General features: G+C 40.5%; 1 protein-coding gene across 2 annotated transcripts in view; it reads left to right on the forward strand.

Moving 5' to 3' along the window:
- Positions 1-485: 485 nt before the first annotated feature.
- LOC108769373 (epithelial discoidin domain-containing receptor 1) overlaps positions 486-19,189 on the forward strand; it is a 169,334-nt gene continuing 150,630 nt past the window's right edge. For both annotated transcript variants that reach the window (XM_018520313.1, XM_018520314.1), the window contains exon 1: positions 486-785. The gene's annotated coding sequence lies outside the window, so the exon portion shown is untranslated. The remainder of the gene's footprint in view (positions 786-19,189) is intronic.

The raw sequence follows: 19,189 nt of genomic DNA on the forward strand, positions 1-19,189 counted from the left end.
CAATGCAAAAACTACGTCGGTTCGACGGTTGCAAAAACTCGATTACTTTACGTTCCACGTTACAGCTGAAAAAAATGCCGCATTTCAGCTCGTTTGTTTTGTCCAAATATCGAATCTTTCCTTTTTAAATGAAAAACATATAAACTTTACACACAAAAGCATCTAAAACCAAGATGACAAGAGCGTATAATAAGTAACATGTGTGTGTATCCCGTTTATTTATTTATTTATTTCTGCTATTCATATAGATCCGAAATTCAAGGGGGGATGGAAAGCACCCAGGCACCAACGAGCACCCATCGATGTATCCGAAGAGTTAAAATTGGCGAGAGAGTCGAGCGGGAGGATCCAGATCGCGAAGCGGACCGCCACCGCGCCGGTGATACTCGGCGGCGCGTATGTGCGGGCGCGGATTTAGTTCGCGGTGTCGCCACGGGTCACGGCGGCGCTGCACCGTCGACGAGATCCTCAGTCCGTCACGGGGTTGCGAGGGGTACGCATTGCTCTCGTCGGTTTGGTCGTACCCGGGCTCGAACGTCACGACGCGCGAAAAGCACACGCCGCGTGAGACGGCCCGGCCCGCGTTTCGACTTTTTCTTTTCCTCGTTGACGCGCGTCATAAAAAAAGAGTGTGGTGTGCTCGGTGAAATGACGGCACATTGTGGATCACGATAATCGGACGGCGATCGTGAGGTGACAGTGCGAAGGTGGCAGGAGAAGGGAAGGTCACCGGTGAGCATTGCGGCACGAAACGGGACTTGCGACATACGCTACTGTCACTAAACGTGAGTGCTCCTTTTTCAATCGTTTATGAATGAAACTTATTTTTTCCACTTCAAACTACATTCATTTCTGCACATAAAGTCGATACTACATCTTTCTCCATTTAATCTTAACGTATACATTATTATGTCTAATAAGTCTAATTTTTTAACTGATTAATTAGTTAATTATTTAAGCATTTTATTTTTTTACTAAATATGCTTTGTGACTGAATAGAGAATACCACAGTGGCTTGTCGAAAAAAGGGATAAATTGCCATATTATTTAAAAACATGCTCCATCCTTGTATATAAAATCTTGCAAATTGTAATATGATAATATAATTGTAAGCTGTATTGATTGTGTAATAATATATTGAGTAATATGACTGGCCATTTGGCTTTGCTCTAATTAGTTTAATAATATGAAAAAGATATGTCCGCATTTTATAAAAAGATTAAGAAAGAAACAAAGAGCTAAAATTAAGAAAAGAAGACAGTTTGTTACGTTTTTTGCTACAGATATAGGACAACGATTACATTTCTACATTATCCTTTTTCGGATAATAATTTTTTTTTCGAACTAATAATATATTTATTAACGACAATGCGGCAAGATGAGAAGATTTAGAATAATTATTTCATAAAAAAAAAGTCACATTATACGAAAAAGGTAGCTATTATTTAATCCTTCTGTCTTTTAAGAGAACGTTCCAATTTTCCGGAGCAACATGGACAATCGTCACACTCTGAGAAAAATACATACATTTGGCAAAACTAAACGATTAATTCTTCACAAATGAATACATTAAATTTTTGAAAGGGCAAATAAATTAAATGTGTTTAAAGGGCAATATTCACGCATCATACACCCGATAATACAAGAAAAATACAGACTCGTAAATGTCAAAGAAACTCAGCTGTCACCATGACAGATCGAAGCGTGCGTCGCGTGATCCGAACGATCACCGACTATTGTAAACACGATGCAGTTTGCGTTCCATTATTCCACGCTCAGAGTTCGGTCAATCGCGCAGAACGTGCTGCCCTTTCAACGACAACGGTAGCTCTCAGCAATGTCACTGATGCAGTAATCGCGCCACGCGTCTCTTTCATCGGCGCCGCGGTCGTCGGTGCTTTCCGAGATCGCTTTGTGCCGACAATTTCTCGGCAATTGAGCAACTCCGCCGGCACGTAATTAATAATGCGGCCTCACGAGATAGGACTGAGATAAAGCGCGCGCTTACATTATCGAGCCCAGCTCGGAGAGTTAAATGATCATGATAGTGACGATGCGGAAAGCCCATCCCTCTCTGCGTTATCCGCGATTTCATCGTGCATTATGCATAAACGTGCGACACACGCTTTCTCTATGCGCCAACGACTCCACTGTACGATTCATCTCGACACATTCTAGATTTCGTTCTCGCGCCATTTATTCTCGACAGAGATCTAAAAAAAAGATTGAAGTATAAAATTCTGCAGACGCGGCTATTGTAGTCACAAGTTTGACCCGTAAAGGTTTTTTTTTTTAGGGTTACTTTATGAACGTTTATCGGAGGTCTACGACATATATAACCGCATGGGGATCTACGCCACTGGTTGCTTCCACGCGATAACTAATTCTCGTCACGTAAGCTCCTGTGCGTGGTACACGTCACATTCTAGGTAGAACGGGCTCTACTACGTTGGACGACGACTCGTCCAGCTGATTACTTACTGACGCTCGATCGATTCGCGATATTCTAGACCTTATTCTGATTTATTGTGCCGTATCGGAACTCGATAACACAACCAGTCGTGTATTTCTCTGAATTTTAACTTCATGTAATTAATCGGTCATAACATTTTCGCGATAAATTCACTGTGTAAATAATTAACTCGGCAATCGTTTACCTGCACGTAGCGCGTTCCATCAAAATAGGTTCTCTTTGTGAACAAACGGCGAATTGTACGCAGAACCGGGCGTATATTTCGAAATTGTGTAAATAGCACGTAGTGCTTGCTCCCGTATTCATATCGGGCGCGGCTACACCGCCGTTGAATAATTCTATCACTTTAATTACCAAAGTTTATAGTGCAAATCAGCATGATGGGGAATAATTAAATCTCGCGAAAGGATGAAACGTGTACTGTACTCGCGCTTCTCACTCGGCGTGATTCGGCGGTACTTTTCTTCGATGATATACAGGGTTAAGCGGATTGTTGTAAATATAGCACACGTTGGACAGTGACTAAAGGCGAGAACATCAATCAGCAGTCGCGAGCCATTGTGCCCCACGAGGCTGATAATAAATAGCACCTTCCGTTCTCGCCGGTTATAATTCCTCTTCCCGATCGTTCTCGTGTCTTGTCTCTCTTGTCGGCGATGCCTTTTTCTCATTTTCCCCGCGCAACAACGATCGCACACGCGCGCACGCTCGTACGTCTGTATGCCTATATATATATATATATAGTCGTCTGTGCCGCGAACAGGTGTCTAACTACCGACTGCCGTTCCTACAACTATAGAGCACTCCGGCCGAGTACCTTTATTGTAGCTTTATTGTACTTCTTGCTTCCTGCAGATCGCTCGAATCCGTACAATTACACGTGAACTGCGACCGTAGGATAGTACCCACAACTCGCCTGTCTATCGATTAACCATTAGCGAAATTAATGGTACCCGTAGACAATAGAATAGCGCTATAAAGCTTAAGAAAGCGAATTAGATACGAGACACCGGTGCAGATTGCACTAGTCGCGCGCATGTTTATGTCGGCCTACGTGATCCGCTTTCAATGAAGCGATAGCAAAAAGATAATACCACTCTAAAGCTACCGTTTCAATTTATTTTGTTCGGCGATGCGACGTATGCAGAAATAATTCAGACTGTTGACAAGAAATGTTTTCGATAATTTTTCTCTGATGCTTCCACCATCGGAGAATACATTAACTAAACATAACGACCTATCGGTAAATTACATGTTTCCAGAAATTACATCTCGACAGAGAGACATTCGGTTGACTGGACCAGTCCACTCATTTTATAATGGACAGAATGTTAAACAAGCGAGATGACAGTCCTCACTACTGGGAAAGCTACACTTGACTATTTTATGCGTCGCGCTTCACTCGCCTCGAGAGTACCGGTGCTCTCCCCTCCCCCCCCCTCTCTCTTTCTCTCTCTCTCTCGCATGCGCTTTCTACTTCAGTTTCAAACTTTAATTAAAAAGGTGGAGTCGCGCAGTACCTAAGGTCCTTCTACCTTCTGGGCTAACCCTTACCCATCCCCATTTCGCGAACCACCGCTCATCCCATCCGTCAGGGACCCTCGTGTCCGAGAAGCTATTTTAATTTCATTCACGGGAAATAAACAGAGCAATGAAATTAACGAGCGAGCGCGTGCACGTTCGCGTGTGCCTCTAATATGTATAGTCGAACTATATATTTTTCCAGTACAAATGACACTCCCTTGACAACGGTTCATTTTCGGTTGGATACGGTAAATACGGGTGCAACCACAATGAAAGTACAAAAAGTAGCTAGCGATTAAAAATCAACTCGCTGGCGCAATGTTTTTCATCTTGCGCGCGCCGCTTGATTAAAATTAATTGCTACGTTTTTAATTACGAAATGAAATGTAAACATTAGGACGGACGTTTCCAACAGGAAACCTTCATTTCGTCCCGCGATATCTACTTCGTTTCTATGGTATTGTATTGAAAAGAGATGGGATTTTTTTATATGTAATTTTATAAAATATCGGGATGGTAATATAATATACGAAATTACTTTATCGTCATCGGCTCACAAAAGCTGACTGAACGAAAATTCGGAAAATTCTGCGGTAAGTCTTTTCGGTTGAAGAGAAGCCGACCGACCCACTCGAGTGGATGTTCAGCAAACCGCAGGATTGAGGTGGCTGTTACCGAGGTGCACCGATCTTTGATTAAGAATTCAAGCGGAATAAGTTGAGTCTGCGATAAAAGGTGACCGAATTTTTGATGGCTCGATACTTTGTCTCTTAAGTTACTCCGAGCGGATTAACGTAGGATTTTCCATAATACACATTATTACGATTAGATTTTATAAAATCTATACAAAAAATATGGAATTAAATTAAAAGGTTAGAGTTGGAAAAACAATAACGTCATTTTGATGTTAAAATTATTTCGTATTCAAATATTGCTTCAATTCAATTTAATATAATATTTCTGCATTAACACACATACACACACAGACACACATTAAATATTTGTTTTATGTGCGCGTTAAAAAATTGTTATTACACTTATTTGTGTTATTTATGATTTATATCATAATTACACTTTTTATTTTTTTATCGCGTTTTATTACAAAATCACTCTACTACGTGAAAAGACAATTTTACTAAAATATCAAATACAAATTTAAAAATAATTTTGTTGGATTAAAATAATTATGTGAATTCAAACTAGTTGCTATTAATATTTTTTTTACAGTATTACTCATCACTCATGCTTACGTTTCCTGTATAATTATTTTGTTAGTTTAACGAAATTTAATCTGTATTTAAATTTTGAGATACTTCAGCAAAATCGTTCTTTCCATGTAGTAAAAACTGATTCTAACATCATGTGACAATGAAGCTTAAGATTTCCTTTTAAAAAGAAATAATAATCAGAATTGGAAAATAACGTGTTATTTGTAGCATTACTATTACTGTTAATTTTTTTTGCGGCAAATCGTTTTATCTTGAAGAATCATGATTCATGAATAAAAACTATTGGAGCAGTTATTAGCGATTGTATCTGTGCGGCCGCAATTATAAGGTCGGTCAGGAAGCGTGACGATACTGGGTCATCGTCGGCACGTAATCGCAATCACTCGCAATTCGCTGCAGCATTTCATGCCGGCATCATGAACCGCATCACGGCGTCATACCAAAACTTAATCTAATCTCGCACCTAGGAAATATTTATCGCATAATCAACCGATCGGCAATCGTGAAGTGCCATTGCGTGCGCCGCATCGTCACGTCGGAACGATTCATAGTGCTCATATAATGAATAATCGACCGCATGCGATCACGTCCGCGAGATTACGCTCTCATTTTCTACTTGATATCATCGGCATGCAATTAAAGTATCGATTTCTAGTTAGAATCAATCCGTTTTTGCAACTATTTTACTTTGCTCATGAGCAAATTTTTTCAATTTATCTCAGAAACTCTTGGCTTAATTTCATATGCTTATGTTTCCTGCAGATAAGATACGATTGCATTAATTATACATACCACAATTATATATTTTTCTCTTAATTACATGTCGCAATCGTTTTTTACCGTTATACCTAAAAATATTCTGATATCTAATTTCCTGTAGAAAATTACGTTGAGCATAACGATCAGAGATAATTCTACTTACGCTTAGGAACTATTTCAATTACACGAAGTGTTTATATATCTCGTTTACGATAATATTACATTTTCTACAGTTTTATCTTTCGCTTCGTTCGTTTATAAAATCTGCATACCATTCACGTTTCGCTGAATTTATATATGCCGTATCAATTTTACTAGACAGTTTATGAAAGTGGAACGATAGTTGCATGTCCACACAACGAAAAGACTAGTTAATCCAAATCCGTGAGGGCCTATTCGTCGCGCAAGATTAGCAGCCCACGTTAGTGATTAGACGAAAGTCGTTGCTCCAGTTAATCTCCCGTGAGGCTGCCCGTATCCGCAAGTTACCTTCCGGATAATCTGACAAGCGCTCGCGCATTCGTTCGTCACGGTTTATCGCCGCTGATCTCGTCTCCCGGGGCTATCTTGAGTTGTCGTTCAAGTTCGAAGGAGCGCAATGTAGCTCGCACAGCTCGCGGAACGGCCAGTAAAGCGATTCGTTCCACCAATATAAAAGCAACTGAGCCAGGTAATGGCGTGGCGTTACGTACCTTTAAACCGGTGCCCTGCCATCATCACTTTTCGAAGTTACGTACCGTTGAGTTTTCGTACGAAAGGGTCGCGTCGCCGTGAATAAAACTTGAAAGAAAGAGATGCCGTGTTAGACACTGTTCCTTTAAATTTCCATCACTGCACACGCATTTCCGTGCAACGCAATTTGCAGATCGCGTATCGTTCTTTCGCGGCAAATACAATTTTCCCCGACGATGAGCCGTCGCAACACTATTCTAAAATTACGCTGATCGGATCTAATTCTTCCCCGGGACATAAATCGCAAACCGGTACTGCACGTGTCCGCCTTCTCGTTGGTGTCGTTAGCCTGTACATAATGAGAACGTTTCTTTGGCATACATTTTAAAATATATACGAACGCGTGGTTAGCGTGTTACGAAAGTGCGTGTTCGCCGAGGATTACGTCATCATAGAAAGCGTTCGACGGACGCGAGTAGGTGCAAACTCCTGGCTACTAGTAGTTCTGTCCAGAACGACATCCCCGACACGCAAAACTTATTGTTAGCTAATCGTGTTTATGGCATACAGGCATAAGGAGTAGCCGCTTGACATTCTGCTGATATTTGTCTCAATTAATCTCACGTGAAAGTACGAGTTACGTATCATTAAGAAATACGCGACCAAACTGTTATAGGATAACGTTTCCGACAAAATAACACGCAGCGGATAATTAATTTCTGTAGACAGTTACTTTGTCCACGAACAATGAAACTCTTTCCTCTTCCTTTTTCTATTTTTCTAAAGTTCGTAAACTTTTTCTCGGGGAAAATACAGTTTATATCCTCGATGTATCTTTGCTTTTTTCAATACTGAAAGAAGCAATTTTCTCAAATGTACAGTAATTTCACGTAACTTGGGTCCTTTCTGATAACAATAGTATGACACCCACGCGTTCGCTTATACGGGTCCCTTTGTCGACGTAATTACCTACGATAATTTCCCGCAGAACGCATTTTCCCACATAGCCGTCGACAAATCATGCGACGATAAAGTGTACGTGTATTTATCTTCATTACCAGGCGACAGCTCGGTCATAAACATAATCAGAAAGTTCGTTTAAAGCTCGCGTAATATATTTATAGCTAAAACGATAGCGTATTATGAATGCGTATTATAAATGTACAAAATGCTTCTACAGCATCATCGTGAAAATAGGTGCAAATTTCCGTAACGCGATATACAACTTGATTTAATTCACAATCTTCCCTACAAAATAATCAAAATCGATATCTTTCTCCATTTTGCTGTTTCTAATTTGGACTGCGTCCAAATATTTAATTGGTATAAACTTTACAGTAACTGAATCACTGTAAATTTTCACATTACATTTATACAGTGTAAATGTTTTTAGGGAAAATTGAAAAATAAATAAAAAAACGTATTTCCGTATTGCACATAATGTCTATTGAATTTCAATAAATAATTTCCATAAAGTTAGTGCAATGTATTGCAGAAAGATATATGTACTTCCACAAATCTTGCCACAGAATATGCGTCGATGAAAAATATGAATATTCATCTTCATTATTACGAAACAGTTCACACATAAAGTTAATCAGGAAGTTTACTCTAAGCGAGCCTTACGTATATCAACGATAGATTATGAAAGTGCATATCCATCCTATACTGAGACTGCATCGGAAGTCTGCAAGCGCAAACTTCCGAAGCGTGATAACTCAGCGTAATTTAATAGCATATAGTGCGGAAGTCTTTTGCATACTTTCTCTTGTATATTATAATAATATTATATATATTATGCAATTTTTTTCAATTCTATAGCTCGTGCAAATATAATAAAGATTAAAACGAGAGTTAACGATTAAAGTAAAATCTTTAGATATTAGTGGTTAATCCTTCAGGTGCACCGTTATTTTTCGCTAACGTCGTCTGGATCGTGGGTCTTTCACGTTAGTACTAAATTTTTCTTATTAAATCAATTGTGAAAAATTGGAAAAACATTTTTTATTGTTTTACATCTCTACTTTGTATTCTAAACGTTTTTAAACTCAGATATTGTATTGTTTTTACATAGCAAAATACAGAGAGAAACTTTAACTGACTTTGACTGTTCTTTGAAAGACCCACGGTGCACTCGGAGGGTCAATCGGAAACTTATTCTCAATATTCGATCAAAATCTTATATTCTGTGAAAAGGCTGAAGAACTTCCTTAAGAATAGTTAAGAATCTCTTCGTTTTGAAAAATAGTTGAATCCCTTTATGAAAAATGAGAAGTAATCTATTACAAAATAATATAGAAGCTGGCAAGAATATTTGGATGTAATTCGATAAAACGTACATGTTTATCAGACCCATTAACTCGCTTAGATAAGATGAGGAAGTCAGTTCGCCGGACGTTTCGTGATACGCCGTTTCACCTGTCATATTACGAAAGCGCATCCCCCTTAAACCTGCATTGTCCTAGGAAGTGCTCGGTACACGCAAACGGATGTAAATTTCTGAATGGAGAATAACCGACGCCCGGATAGCTTCTTTCGAGATCCGCGTGAAATCGCGTGCGATCAGTGCGATGCTTGTGTCACGTATGCGTGTGTATGTGTGTGTGTGTGTGCACCCGTGGTGTACCCCAAGGCAAACAGGAAGTGGTTCTCTGCAGGACCAGTCTACCGTCGCTTCGCGCCGCTATCTGTTCACAGCAGCACGGTGCAAACATTTGTTCAGGATGGAGGGAGGAAAAGCGGTAGTGAAGGCGCAAGTGGCGATGCGATATCGATAATAAGATAACGACTGTCCGATGAACTGCACCCGTCTCTTCTCTCAACTCCCTGGTTGTTTCAGTTCTGTTTCTTCCTCTCGTACCGTCCGTGACCCTTCTCTTTGTTCTCTTCAACCCGCCGCGCCGGCCTGGCTGTACTCTTTGTACTCCGTTCTTCCTCTTTGAAATAACCTGGGCTTCTGCAAGAACCGCTCCCGCTCATTCGTTCGAACTTCCTCTATTGAGGATCCTCGGGGCTTCGCCCCGGGTTCTGCAGCTCAACCTTTCAGAACGCTGATGTTTCTATATCAGTTAGTTAGCGGTTGAATTTTTGCCGAACAACAATCACGGATCATTAAAGTGCACGGAACAAAGTGTGCGCTCTTCCGAGTGGCAGCCATCAGAGTGATTAGTGATTAGAGATCAAGCTCGGAACCATTCCCTCCGGTCTTCAACGTCTCACTAATTACTTCTACGAACACTTCGATTAGCCTCAATGCATTTGGATCTGGATTTGGAGAACGTTATTATGAGCGATACTCTAGTTTTGCGGATTAAGAGAATGCGCACTCGTCTTATCCAGATGAATCGCGAGCACGTCGGAAACGGGTCTCCCTTTTTAGATTCGAGTTCGTAACGCTGACGTCGATCGAACGATGACGATTATGGCACTCTTAATCGGGATCCTTTCGGAATCGTGATCCTCGAAAACGTCTATATCGCGTTTTTATGATTCTCATAATGGAGTCTGTCTCTCGAAAGAAGATCCTTCGCTCCATATCCTTCCTTCCCAATGTCCACAAAGCGCAGAGAGAGAGAGAGAGAGAGAGAGAGAGAGAGAGAGAGAGAGAAAGAATATTGCACGTATTCTCCGGTAGTTCTATCCAGCCTACATAATGCCAGCGAACAAAAGGAGAAAAGGAACCTCTATACTTATGCATTGCGCGTGCATTGTGGGTCCACATTATTGGATCCACGCGTGATCCAGCGGGTAATAAAAAACAACGGTTCATTCCTGCTCTCTTCGAGGGTGGTCGCGGATTTGTCCATCCACAACGATGCATGTGTATGCACGCTACGCGGGACATGGTCGAAGGGAAGGGAAATGGACGCCGCGATACTGATGGGCGAAGGTCGGCGGTAGGGTGTCGATAGGACCGGCAGCATCGCGAGGCCGAGCAGCAACCCCATTCCGTACGGTGTGAGAGTCGAGCATGTGGCAATAAACAATTTGTTACGTCGAGAGGGTCGAAGCCTGCAACGGCATACGCTCGCGCGCATTCTCTCTCGCCGTCTTCGTATCTTGTTCTCTCCCTCCCTCCCTCCCTCCCCCCCTCTCTCTCTCTCTCTCTCTCCTAACTCGCTCGTCGATCCGTTTCCTCTCTTTCTCACCCTTCGACCACCCCCTCGGCGCCTCGCTCGTTCACGCACGACGTTACTCCGCCGCCGTAGCTGCGGAGCGACGTAACAATCAATAGCGGCGCGTCACGTTGTTTTCTCTATGCTACCTCCGTCCACGCCGCACACACGATCGTTAACCTCTCGATTATCGTTGCGGCGACCGCGACGATCGCCATCCCTCTACCCTCAGCCGGAATACGTCACGACAACATAGTTATATCGCGAGCGTATCGTCGTTCCATGGATGATGTAATAGTTCTAAAAACGATCATGGATATCGCTATAAGCCCGAGTGAGTTATATTCGAATCTCTCCCAGCAGTTATCGTGCTCTTCGAATTAGTCGATGCCACATCGAAAAGCGATATCACACATATTCTAGGATATACGGAAGATATAGAAACTAAATAGCAGGGTAAATATTTTAAAAGAGGGTGCCTCGACTTCTGTTTTAATTTACTGTTTTTTTAATTCTTAATTTTATTAATAAAAACGAAAAACAATCAAAAAAAGTATATATCTCTAAAAAGATGTATTTTTTTTGCTACAAATATTCCATCATGATTAACATAATTCCATTATAAAGTAAACAAAAAAATCATCATATAAAAAGACAGGACTAATTCTGCAATTCTCTCAGAAGCTTAATGTTTACTGCACTTAAAATACCGTTGAATGATTCAAGTTGTCACGATATACAGTCTACGATTGTAGTGTTTAAACAAACCTTGTTTCAAAGTGTTCTCTCGTTTAATTACATACGCGTGTAAGCGAAATACTCGCGACTGGCTCGGTGATAGAAAACGTATAGTACCGTAAAGTTAACGAGAATCGAAGCTAGCTAGGGCAAGATACGGCCAGGCGTACGCAGACGGAATACCTGGGAAACAAGGAAACGTCGGAAAAGGTTAGAAGTTTTTTTCCTCTCGTTGCGTAGCGCCATCCGCCTCCGTCGACATTATACGCACGCAGACGATAACGGAGGGGTTCCGGGAAGAGAGGAGGGGATGGAGAATAAAATGAGATCGCATTATATGCACTCGTGAAAAGGAGCCGGAGGGGTCCCGCAGTCTCTCGGTTGCTTGCATGTGGATCATACATTCATACAGCCACCGATGCGCACACTCGCTCAAAAGTGTTTTATACACGTGCGTGTGCGTCCATGTGCATTTGCATATCTGACATATCTGTGCGCACACGCACGCACGCACGCACGCACACCTGTCCATGCAATCGCCTACACAGAGAGACGTTCTTTGCCCCCTTTGAAGGAGATATATGTACGCGCGTGGTGCAGTGTGCGCGCATCGATGTGCTCTCTTTTTGCTGGAGAAACAAACGCGAATTCCGTTTTTGATGCGCACTGGCGCAAAAGTATTTTATAATGTTGGTGAAGATGCATATATTCGCTTTTGCTATAAAACGGATTTTAACGTATCGCGCCATCCCTTTTGCAAGAATCGTACCTGTCGCGCTCGCTACGCGACGTTGATCGCCGACGTTGACGTTCTCGTTTTGCAAATCGTTCATGGACCCGTGTATTTATCTAGCGTGCTGGATTCACGTCAACTTTTTGTACGAAAACTATGCGGAAACGAGAATCGCGATGACGGTTATTCTGCGCATCGCTTCATTCCCATGCGGTAGAAATATCTTTTACATAGGGGTATTTTATACACGAGTCGAGGATCGCATTTCGTTTTTTGGTGTAATGCACTTACGTTCCTCTCACGCAAGCATTTTTCATTAGTCAGAGTTGTGCACGCGCACCGTTAATTGCATACACGCGCTTTTATGTATCATATATGCAAAAATTAAATAAGCATCTAGATATAAAACTTATGCATAATTTGACCTTTTTTTCGAGCGTCCGACGTTTTGACATTTTTCCGATCATTAAATCGCCTTTGACGTGCAGTGATCTCTAAGTAAAAGCAATTTTATACAACGAGACACGCGCTATCGTTCGTCGCTTTTTCACAGTATGCATTTCATTTACGTGAAATACAGGATAAGCCAATATCTCTTTCCTTGGCACTGCCACATTTCGCTAGAAAGCAATTCTAAAAAGTTTTTTAATAACTGATGGTCAAAACTAAGTCATATAAAATTTTATATTATCGCAGTATTATTTTATATTAGCAATCCCGTATTTAAAAGTATGATTTAAAAGTATGACATATTTATATAAGATTTCTTTTGAAAATTTATATTATTACGTGTTCTGTGATATTTAAATTTGAAGTTTTTCACGTGTCATATATACTTTCCATTCTTTCAAATTTTGAAAGAAATGATATCTTATTAAAATATGTAATAATCAACTGATGGGGGTCGAAATGGGAAGTTATTACTTTCATACCCTTCTCTCCAAGTTCTCTTAGTGCACCTTGTAAAACCGCTCTCTCCGTCATGTGAAAACCCGTTTCGCCAACTCCGTCACCAATCCACGTCGAGGATTTCCGCTAAAACCTTCGTTTCTACCTCGTTTCCACAAACTCCAAGCGCGGAGTGACTGACGCGTTTGTCGGCTCGCGGCGATGGAAACCAACGACAGGCGCGGTAACCAAACTCCATTAATCAAGCGGCATTCGTCGCTTAATGAAAAGGCCAAATATCGCCCCACCGTGAATGAAAGATAGCTGCTCGCGGAAACGATTCAAACTGTCGACGTAAACTGCCAAAGCGGGCAACGTGCAAATTTCGCCGTGACTGCAGCGAGGGTGAGTGGACGTATCGGATTCCACACGCCTCGACGAAATAAATAACCGTACCATGTCTAATAACCGGTATTATCACAAAAGTAATACAGCTATTGCAGACACTGCGAATATATGTATATTATATGTCTTAACCCTCCGTCGGTAATGTGAGATTTTCACCCTTTGTTCGCAACTCCTGAGTTGTTCTTCGAACTTCAATGCAAAACTTTAATGTGCAGAACTTCAATGCAATTACCTTGTTCTGTACTGTATAAAAATCTGAAAGAATTCTTACATGTGAAAGTTTTAATGAGTTTTTACTGTTATGGATTTTATATTTACTTTTTTTTTTACAGATTTAAGTTATCTATCATAATTTTTACGATTAATAAATTGACTGTCTTTAAAATCCAACATTGCCGACGAAAAATTCGATGATAAAACTGATAGTATTCAAATAATATAGAAAAAAATAGTCATGATTTTAGAAATTAAACATAAACTATTAAAAATCTACAAAATTAATAGTATTTTTCATCTTGGATTTAAATATCGTGTATGGATTTGGAAATGAAACATAATTTTATTATTAAGGATGTGATAAGGAGTGACCTGTGTAGGAACTCGAGCAATATTTTTAGTCGCACCAACTATTTTTCTTATAAGTTTTTCTTATGCGCCACTGTAAAAACTTAGTTTCGCGGTACGTAATAATAGACAAGAAAGGTCCAGCTTGTATCTCAGGTTCTATTAAAAAACTTGAGGCCAAACTATTCTAATAAAATGCAGGTTGCACGTCCAAGTATACGCGTATTTAGTTCTTTTGATACACTTGGGTAATTGAGAAAAGTTATAAGAAAAAAATTATTTAAAAGCCAAATCGTATTAAAACATATTAATTTAAAACGCGATATGCATATAAATGTAAAGCAGAAGAATTAAACGAAGCTTTGTTCAATGAGAATATTAGCAAAAAATTAATACAATCGTGATCATTGTAACAATAATTATAACAAGATAATAATGACATGATCAGTAATAATAATTATCACTGAAATAATTAGAGATAGGTGTGATGTGCGATATTAATCCTCGTCAAATACGACAAAAAGATAGAACCGCAAGGGAAAGAGAGAGAGAGAGAGAGAGAGAGAGAGAGAGAGAGCAGAGGTATTTACATTAAATTGTACAATTTACGTTTCGAATAATAAAGGCCGGGTTTATCAACAAAATCGTTGAGCAGCAGGATTCAGATTACATAGAGAGAAATAGAAGTCAAAACTAATAATTACTGCGTCATAATCAGCGTTAAAATTTATTAAATTATATATGTATGTTATTTCTGTTGCTGTGAAATTTTGTTCAAGTGTTGAAAAAATTAATTTTTATGGTATTAATGAAAAAACGTATGCTTTTAATTTGCAACGTGCAGAGATATACAATATATCGACGCACTCCAACATGATACGTCGCGCTGCGTGCTAATTGTACAATAAAACTGCGATTTAAATTTAATTCCTCCAGCTCTTAACTCGACGTTTACCGCGCTCGTTACCGATGTACCGCGATACTTTGAATACACGATACCGTGCGTTAATTAAAATTCGATGTATGCCCCGGGTTTTTGCATAAATAAAATAAGAATTCACGCGACATTTCTGCGTCACATTTGAATTTTATCAACGGCTATCCAAAGACATCTTATCACAACGTCGTAGATCGCAAAATCGCCCTTCATATACATAAACGAGCCCCGCCATATGCATATGCACATGAACCCGTGCTGATGTGTGCATCCGTGACACGTGCGCATCCTCGTCCCTCGTCGTCGTCGTCGTCGTCGTCGTCGTCGTCGTCGTTGGGAATCAATTAGCCCGACATGCGCCGGTACCTCTTGGGATACGTGTAACACCTACCCTGCCATGCGCACGGAACACTTTTCGGCATTTAACACCAGACGGCATACACAAACGTGCGCACGTATGCACGTTTATAGGAATTATTTTAGTAGCGCTAGTCGCTACCCAGCACGATAATAGGATAACACCGCTTCTAGAATTACACGCGGCGAATCTCGGCGACCGCACCGGTAACTTCTGGTCTTAATTACCGAGATAATGAGTCGGAAAAGTCGAAGTAATCACTTTTCGATAATACGCTAACGCGGCTAACGCGGCTAACGCGATACCGCAAATTCCATTTGTTATATTCAGCACGCGAATTAATATATCTCGCAGTCGCATTAGTTTCATATCGAAAACATACTCGACTCGCATTCGTTTGGATAGTAGGCGAAATAAACGCCAAATATAGATATGAAACTATTGATTAGTTATATTATGTAGATAATATATCGATCAATACAAGCGTTAACAACAGCTTCATGCATTCGTGATAATACATCTAAACGCACTCATTGCTTAATATCAGCAATATTCCAACTCCATTATCATTGTACCACAAAATGCAATTGCATCCTGATGTACTTTGATTATAGTTTGATTATAGTTTGACACACACTCTAATAGTTTGATAAACCTTCTTAAAAGCTATAAATTTGCATAATGCATTCATCTATTTATAAATGAAAGAAGAAAATATTGTTACATTTAGGTACCATTTTTATATTTCACAGCTGTAAATTTTATTTTACTACGCACTTTTCCCACCAAATATTTCTGCTAATACCAACCTGCTAATCAGACCTCGAAATGGAATTGCAGGCCGCTATTTTTCAGTCGGAATTTGACGAACGAGAACGAGCTCGGCAGTGTCACGCGATGCTTTCGGAAGTCCGAAAGCATCGCGTACACATAAATGGGCTTGTCCGTTCATTCGCACATTGCCACAACGGACGGAATAGCTACGGGCCGGCGTGGCGCGGTGCGGCGCGGCGTCCATCGGCCATTCAGCTTCGGGTTTACGCACGTATGCACGTGTAATCCCCGCGGGGGTTTATAGGCCACCATCGCGACGTACACAGCATTACATATCTCCGCGGTGATCACCGACGCTGGATTCTCGCTCTGTGTCGGAGTCTCCCCAACCGTCCCTCCACCATGTCGTTAATTAAAAGCCACCGCATCCTCGCAACCGAACTCGACGACCCGGCTGCATTTTTAGTAGCTGTTACCAGTGTGTTCAACGACGGGAATATCTCTCGATCACGAAACTTATATTTTACGATTCTCACGGTTGAGTGCACCGATAGAGACGTTATCGCGTCGACACATATATTCTCTCTCGGTTTATTTACAGCGGTATACGATCAGTGAGGGAAAAAAAATGAGGTGCACAACGTTCATTACGAAATCATCGAAATGATTCAAATTCAATTTGAAAACGAAATTAAAAAAAACAGACCTGGCTCCGAAACGAAAACGTGCCGACAAATTCCGCGGTATAGAGGTGGGAACGTGTGATTTCCAGTTTGCATGAGACCGCGCGCGTGGTGCACCGTGGCACTGCATCATACGCCACGATGGAGCGTTACGCGGCAGCGTCGAGGGTCAATATTATCCGGTTCCAAAATCGATCCATAATTATTAAGCAAACACGACGGGACGGCAGGTTCCCAAAGCATGCCTGGACAAATATGATTACATCGTTGATGTGAACATTCCGATCAATATAAACTGCATGCGGTGGCATTCTCTACCCAATTAAGCTCGTACAGATCTGCCCGCGCATACATGAAAATCAATCCTCATTGGCCGCGTATCGATGATATCGCCTAATTAGCTCAGAAGCCGGCGGCTGCGTGCAGTATACGCCCATGCATAGCCGCCGGCAAAAACAGCCATCTGCATGGTTGTACTCCGTCTGCGTAACTAACGCGTGCTCCTGTTTGTAGCCGGGTCTCTATACCGGACTCGGGTTATCCGGTTCAATTTTTGCATTGTTGAAAATATTTGCGAGCGAAGCACAAAAAGAGAACAATACATATACGTGTTATTATCTGCCAAAATACCAATTATATAAAATATTGTGGAATTATATGAATTATATAAATTTGCATTGTATATGTTAAATTTAATTGCATGGCGATTTTTAGTCTCGTTAAGAAGTCTTTGTAATACTTACATTTCTATAAAATTATATGAAATAAAAAAAATGTTACTGTATATAAACTTTATCGAAACAGGAATCTCAATTTATTATTTTTCATTACTTGTATTTATAACGAATAAAAAATAATATATTTAAAATAATAAATCCGTTAATAAATCAAACTAATCAAGATTCCTTACAAATCAAAAAATTGGAAAGAGTAAGGGCACTAGGAGTCGGGCGCAGAAGACATCGCGCAAATAATACACTTATAAAGAATGAAACTTCTTTATTCACTAAACGCGCTTACATGTTTCGACTCATTTTTTAGCCTTCTTCAGAGCAAACACACGCTAACATATATAAAGTAAAAGTTATCCTGCCATGGTGAGCTCCCCTACATCGAGAATTTCAATGCCACAATTAAATAAAAAGAAAGAAAAGAAATTGAAAAAGAAGGGAAATATTAAAAATGTCAAATTAAAGAATATAGAAACTAATTTATCAAGAAGTTTCATTCTTTATAAGTGTATTATTTGCGCGACGTCTTCTGCGCCCGACTCCTAGTGCCCTTACTCTTTCCAATTCTTTAAAATAATAAATTTCTTGTGTTTTCGGTGTTATTTGTCATGATTACGTATTTACAATTGCGTTTTAACTCTCATTTTCTCTGCTATTACGATTTTACGTTAGTCTTTTTTCCGTTCATCTTAAATAATTTCTGAGAACATAATATAATTTTATTTAATATATACAAGCACACCAAAATTACACAGGTTCTCTAGAATTACTCGACGCCAGATGGACGAGAGACGCTGCCGTGACGTTGACTAGAAGTGTTTCCGGATGTATATCGCAATGCTATTCATCGCGTGCCTAATTAACAGTGCCCCGTGGCATTCTGACCCCAGCATTGTGCCGTGCGTCGCGTCGTGGGGCCCTTTTGCGGTCCGCGCACGAGCGGCGAGAATTTAATTAACCTGTTCTGCATTTGATAGCCGGTGAAAACTTCCGGTCGGTGTCTTTTGTGAGGCAGTCGTAATTAATATTCCTTGAAAGCAGCAAAGAACGGAAGGCTCGAGAGAAAGGCAAATGCGGGTGGGACCGTGGGGGGTATCTCGAAAAGGGGCTGCGCCTAGCAGTATCCACTCGAAAAGAATCAAAAGAGTTATCAAAACCACGAGATTATCGCCACTATTCAAAACCTTTGTGCGAATGAATGCTTCCTGAATGCAGCAGGCGCCTGCCTCCATGATGGAAATTTAAAAGTGGATCACTGGCAATAATCAAGGCATTTCTAAACTATCAAGTCATTTATTCATATGATATGATCGTAAATATCGAAATAATATTATAAAAAGAAGAAATACAAATATTATTAGGTATCGTGTAACAACACGAGACTTTCACGGATCGCATTCAGCCGTGCAAAACCATTTATTCCGTGATACTAAAAGTTATATCGACAGATTGTATCAACGTTGAAAGTCTAAGCACGAAGGAAACAAGCAACGTAATTAGACAAACACGGAGAACGCGATGCATTCCCCCGCAAGCTGCAAATATATTCATGATCGCGTCGATGTTATCGAGAAGTGCGGTGTACGTTGCACGGAATGGATTG

Source organism: Trachymyrmex cornetzi, unplaced genomic scaffold (genome assembly GCF_001594075.2).
Source record: "Trachymyrmex cornetzi isolate Tcor2-1 unplaced genomic scaffold, Tcor1.1 scaffold9, whole genome shotgun sequence".
NCBI lineage: Eukaryota > Metazoa > Arthropoda > Insecta > Hymenoptera > Formicidae > Trachymyrmex > Trachymyrmex cornetzi.